At 42.5% G+C, this 6,223-nt stretch overlaps 1 protein-coding gene across 1 annotated transcript in view; it reads left to right on the top strand.

Moving 5' to 3' along the window:
- Positions 1–82: 82 nt before the first annotated feature.
- The window catches only part of LOC125692341 (transmembrane protease serine 11E-like), a 42,290-nt gene continuing 36,149 nt past the window's right edge, over positions 83–6,223 (top strand). Inside the window, 3 exon segments of the mRNA XM_048942725.1 lie at positions 83–680; positions 3,659–3,717; positions 5,169–5,260. The gene's annotated coding sequence lies outside the window, so the exon portion shown is untranslated.

The raw sequence follows: 6,223 nt of genomic DNA, 5'->3' as shown, positions 1-6,223 counted from the left end.
GCGGCCGCCGCAGGTGGGCGGGAAGAAAGCGGCGCTCGGTTGCGCATGCGCTGTGGGAGAAAGGCAGTGTGCGCATGCGTAGTCCTGACGTTTTTAGGGGAGTTCGAGAGGATGGGTGCTTCTAGTTTGTTCTGCTTTAGTTGGGTTTGTGGATTTAGCGTTTTGTTTTTTTTTCTGTTAGCAAGCGAGCTGTAAAGAAGGAAAGAAGAGTAGAAGAGGGAAGAAACAGCCTTGCTTTCTTAGTTTTGGGGGAGGCCCGTGTCTGGTGTTTTTGCATTTCTGTGGTGGGTGCCTGAAGCGGTGGAGCTCTTGTGGCCCCTTAGTAGGATATAGCAGTTGTGGCTTTCTCTACTGCTGGGAATTGGGCTTCCCCAGATTTTTCTCAGACGTGTAAATGGCTTGTGGGTCTGAGGGAAGTCTGTTTGTGGCTTTGTATTTTATTTTTTTTTTTTCTCAAGCTGAGCTAGTTGTTTTCTGGCTGTTTTTTTTTCTTACAGCAGCATTCAGCTTGTTTTGTAATAACTCTGTTTATGATACTGAGCAGCGTAGTCAATACATTAGAAGGAAGGGAAAACATCCAGTGGGACCTGGACAGGCTGGAGAAGTAGGCCCATGAACAATCTAATGAGGCCCAATAAGGCCAAATGTGAGGCGTTGCACTTGAGTGGGGGCGATCCCAGGTATTTATACAAGCTGAGGGAAGATCTCCTTGAGAGCAGCCCTGCAGAGATGGCCTTGGGGGTCCTGGTGGATGGGAAGCTGGATGTGAGCCAGCAGTGTGTACTTGCAGCCCGGAAGACCAACTGTTCTGAGCTGCATTAAAAAAGGGGCTGGCCAGTAGGGAGAGAGAGGTGATTGTCCCCCTCTACTCAGCTTTTGTGAGGCCCTATCTGGAGTATAGCATCTGGGCCTGAGGCCCCCAGTATAGGGCTTAGAGCTCTTGGAGCAGGTCCAGAGGAGGGCCGTTAAGATGATCAGAGGGCTGGAGCACCTTTCCTATGAGGAAAGGTTGGGGGAACTGGGCTTGTTTAGGTTAGAGAAGAGACAGCTCCAGGGAGACCTCATAATCGTCTTTCAGTACTTGAAAGGAGCATATAAACAGAAGGGGGTGCGGCTGTTTACAAGAGTGGGTAGTTATAGGACAAGGGGGAATGGTTTTAAACTGAGACAGGGGAGGTTCTGGTTAGATATTAGGAGGAAGTTTTTCACACAGAAAGTGATGACACACTGGGACAGGTTGCCCAAGGAAGTTGTGGATACCCCATCCCTGGAGGCATTCAAGGCCAGGCTGGATGTGGCTCTGAGCCGTCTGGTCTGGTGGTTGGCAACCCTGCACATAGCAGGGATGTTGAAACCAGATTATCATTGTAGTCCTTTTCAACCCAGGCCATTCTGTGATTCTATGTATAGAATAAACATGTTTTATCAAGCCATGTTGTCTTTTAAAAAAACTTAGGATTGGTGTGTGTTTTCCTAACCAGTGAGTGAAAGCAGTTAGTGCCTGAATTTCACTTTCTTGGTAGCTTGTGAGGTGATGGAGGCACCTGAGTATTTTATTAGATTATGTATTTATTAGCTATCTTGTTCCTGTTACAGAAGTTCTACCAGACTATTCTGCTCCTTGGGAAAGGTGGTGCTATGTGGTGACAGCTGCTATAGACTGGCAATTCTTATTCTCAGACTGTAGGTTTTTGCTAGTGTCATCTGATGGACGCAGCAGTCTTCTTGCTGCCATGACTTCCTCCTACAAGAGCAGTGTAGTTTCAGGATGCCTTGCTTGGGATTTCTGATGTGTGTGCTTGCCCTTACAGAGTGGGGCTTTGGTAACAAACATCTGGTCAGCCCAACACCCTTTGGTTAGCTGACCTAGAATGTTGTGAGGGAGCATGTTTCCATTCTAGTGATGAAGGTTAGAGTACAAAATGTGCAGTGTTGTTGGTCAGTATCATCCTACTTGTTTCGAAGGTATCATAGCAAAGCCTAAAAGGAGGATAAAAACATCACTGTAAAGCTGTAATACTTTTCCAGTGAATTATTATAAACTAGAATGAGGTGAAGAAGGGGGGGGAAAAAAAACTCCTGCGATTCTTACAGGAGATAGGAAGGTAAATGCATTTTGACTTTGTAGTGGCTTTCTTATCTGAGTAAAGACTGTTGCTGCTTTGGTGATCTGTTTCGACATTTACTCATCTGTGAGTCTTTATCCTTTCTGTGAAATTATGCTTCCTGATATATTCAGGATTTTACCCTACCGAGTTTTTTTGACACTAAACTCCTCGGTTCTTCAATCATAGACTGAAAAGCAATTTTGGTAGGCATATGTTCTTGTCACTTCAGTTGGGTAAGCAGCTTATGGAGTGCCATTCAGCAGCTGGAATGCACACAACAGGTTTACTTAGCCTGTGTTATTCCTGAGCAATTCTTGCCTTTTTGTTTACCAGTGGCTACCTTGTGATATTGATTTATTGCCTCCTTTAGGTTAGATTTTTGGAAAGAAGTTTGAGAGAACCAACCAGAAAACCTGTCAAGCTGTGTGCCTTCCACTAGGTGATGCCATTGCTGTGAGTTAACGGGAAGGACACTTAGTCAGAAGGAGCTGCAGTTCATGGCAGTATACTTCTCTTTGAATCTTGCAGACACTTTAAGGCAACCTAGGAGAAGGCCATGCTTGACAGCCAGGTGTAGCCTCTTGCTGGGTTTCATCCCTATAGTGTGGCACAAAGTTGAATTACAGTTAGTGAGTATCTTCATGTAGTATGTTTGGAAAAAGTAAAAATCTACAGATGAGGACAGCAGCTGGAACCTTACTTGAGGTTGAAATCATTTCTTCTGAGTCTCACTTTCGCGTGGGAGGGCAAGATTAAACTATCTCCAGAAATCCCTTCCAGCCTTAGCCGTTTCGCAGTTCTGCTATTGATGGGCATTTGTGCAAGAATTGTATGGTAAGAGCTGCTCCTTGATGCAGTGAAACAGTTAGTAACCTATGTGGAAATCCACGGCTACAATATACCAAATCCAGAAGGAGATGGGAGGAAAAAAGGGCTTCTAAGCTTGGTAGTGGGATTCCTTTTAGTTCTCGCTCTGCCAGAGATTTGGTGCGCAGCCTTTTAGTTTAAGGGACAGTTAATTGCATTGCCTAAACCTGATCTAAAAGGAATGTAGAATTCCTGTAGTGTCTGCAGAGAGTGCTTCAGAACTGAATTGAGAGACTCTCTGACTGGAAGTTCTCCCTTTAAATGGCCTTCCTAAAACCTCTGTATTAGTCTGTTCTTGTCTTTTTGCAAGTAATGGTTGATGGGTATCTTTAAATTGTTCATTAAAGATGAGCTGTTTGTGAGGAGTGTCAGTGGTGACTGAGAATAATCTAAGTTCTAGCTCAGATGTGAGATCTGGGTGTGCTTTTGTGTGCAGGCCTTTTGCTGTCTGTGAGAGGCTTGAGCAGAGATTGTTGCTGACTGTACAAGAAGTAGATTTTGGAAAATGACTTGGTTGTAGGCTTGTTGTAGCTTGTGTAACTTGAAATATCTCCACTTATGTATGAAACAAGTGTGCTCTATCAAGCCACGTTGTCTTTTAAAGAAATTTAGGATTGGTCTATGCTTTCCTAGCATAATGTAGGTGAAAATAGTGCCTGTGCTTTGATTACCTTTCTGGGCAGCTTGTGAGGTGATCGGAGCACTGTACAGAACTGAGATGATGGAATACCACCTTTTTAAGGTAGGTTAATTGATCTGAGTTGGATTAAGATGAAAAATCCATTGATTCAGAATTTCTCTTCCAGATTGCCGGACAAGATTTAACGCTGTTCCTCTTCTCAAAAGGCACATTTGTACAGGTGTGATGCAGATCAGCAGAGAGCCATTCATGTAGCTGAATTATGGTTTTCGTGTATTATGCTGATCTGCCTGTGCATTTGGATAATGTCACCATGTCTGTAATTCTCATAAAGGCTCACAAACTTTCAGATTGTGTGACTGTTAATCCTTGTCCTTTACCTAGAATCCTGCAGAATAAGGGGTAGGTTATAACCACTTTTCTCTACCGTACTCTAATCTGGTTATGCCAAAAATCCTTTCTAGGTTTACTTTGTGATGCTTGACATAATTTTGGCTGTGTCAGCCCATGGAATATGTTTTCTATTGAAAGGAAGATGTGGATTTTCTGAAAGAAAACTTCAAAAAGTGCTGGAAAATACTTGTTGGCATGGGTAGTGAACTGTTGTTCGTATTTGGTTTGATTTCTGGTTTGAACCTTAAGTAGACTGCAGGAACTGCAGAAATGTAGTTTGTGTGCCTTTTGTTCCTCGACAGTAGCGTGCTTCCTGTTTATAATTGCTGTACTCTGGACTGAGTGTATGCCAAGTCCAAGCACTTCCAATAACTGACTTTATTGGTTGTGTTATTACAGTGTAAACAGGAAACTCCCTGAAAATATTATTCCAAAAATTTATTTAATTAGTAAGCTAATGATAAAAGATTGGGGGGGGGGGGGGGGGGGAGGGGGAGGGGGGTGACAGCATGGTACTGGATTTATAAAGAGTAGAGAAATTAAGAGTTCTTGGAAGTCAAGAAGTTGTTTTCCTATCTCCCAAGATATCTGGCTGCTTTTCCCAATTATTGTTGATATTTGTGTGTTTGCTGCTTGTTCTGTGTGTTTTCTTCACCTCCTCTTCCATTCTCTTCTTTCCCTTTTACATCTGCCCTCTGATAATGAAATTTTCAGGCCAGTCGTGGTGAAAGTGATTCTTGCACTGGATTTTAAAGGAGGGTTAACTTCTCTCTAAATAAATTCACCCAACAAATGCTTTTGGAAGTGCTTCGTTGCAAGACAGTACCACTAGAGAATTGAATAATTAGTTTCCATGACATGCAAGTCATAGGTGTAAGCTAATTGTGTTGGTAATTCTCCTCTGTGTTTTTGTTCTGTTGTTGATATTTGAAAAATCTCCATTTCATTGCCTTTGCTGCAGTTTTCCCTTGTTTGAGCACTTCCACTTGAAATATCAGACCTTGCATACAGCTGAGGACATTCAATGTTTTTCTGATGTGGAGAGACCCTTTCTTTTTATCTCTCCATTCCTTTTGTTGTGCTGTGCTGTCCTCGGTTCTTATGGAGTCTTTTCTGACCTGATACAAATCGCTGATCTGAAAGAAAACTATGTTTTTCAGGATGACTTTTCAAGGAGCCGAATAGACACGAAGAGGACTGTCCTGTTTCAGCAGCGCTGAGTGTCTCCTGCACTGAGTCCAGCTGTTACCTGGTATGTCTTTGCAAACTTTTAAGTCGATCTCCTACTGAGTCAGGAGGTGGCAGCATGTCAACGTTTGGTGCGCACTTTGATACAAGACCATTTTGAATTGTTTTATGGCATGGAATGTGATCCATAGTGATTATGCTCAGAGGAAAGAAAATCCAGGGCTCGCTCTAGATCACTAGTATGCAAGTGTTTCTCGACCTAGCTAGACCTGGAGATAGCAGGGTTTGTTGTGGGTGGTATTTTTAAGTGGTAAGTTAACGCTTCTTTTGCTGTTTCCCCAAGGAGCAGGAGGAAGATGTAAGACTGCATTTAAGGTCATCCCTGAGATGTCATAATCACATCTGAGAAGTACATTTGCATTGGCCTGAGTTCAGCAGGGTATTTACGGAGCTATTAGAGCTCTTGAACAAGTATTATGGAAGCCATGAATTCCTAACGAGTTACTTGAAATTAAACATGTCCTTTTGCTCCTTGCTGAATCATGTTACAGTTAGCTTTTTTTACTGCCTATAAGCTCTATAGTAGGAGCCCAGTGTGTATATACTGTGCTGCACCAAAGAGATGAGGAGTGTTTTTTGGTACTCCCTTCTTGCTCTCCTCAGTCTGCCATGGTTTATAATTGCTGAGAAATACAGACAGCTCTCTTCTCAATTGTTAACTTACTGTAAGAGTATGAACAATTATTTTGTGTGGTACAAACTGTCTAGCCCATTTAGACAAAGGATTAAAGAACAGGCTTGACAAGTCCAGATGTCTTCATGGTACTGTGATAACCCTATCATTAGTTAGATAGCCCTACCTTAACTTAGACTGAAATAGATAAATGGCATCCTTGTGGTAACCAAGGAATTTTTTTTGGTCGCAAAAATAGTATCCAAGTGCTCTACAAAAGTATTCACACCCATTGGCAGCAGTACAATTCAAAATTGTACATGACAGATATCTTTCAATAATATATAATGGGGA

This window comes from Lagopus muta, chromosome 4, assembly GCF_023343835.1.
Source record: "Lagopus muta isolate bLagMut1 chromosome 4, bLagMut1 primary, whole genome shotgun sequence".
Classification (NCBI taxonomy): domain Eukaryota; kingdom Metazoa; phylum Chordata; class Aves; order Galliformes; family Phasianidae; genus Lagopus; species Lagopus muta.
Note: the sequence above shows the minus strand (reverse complement) of the source record. Positions and strands in the feature narration are given on the sequence as shown.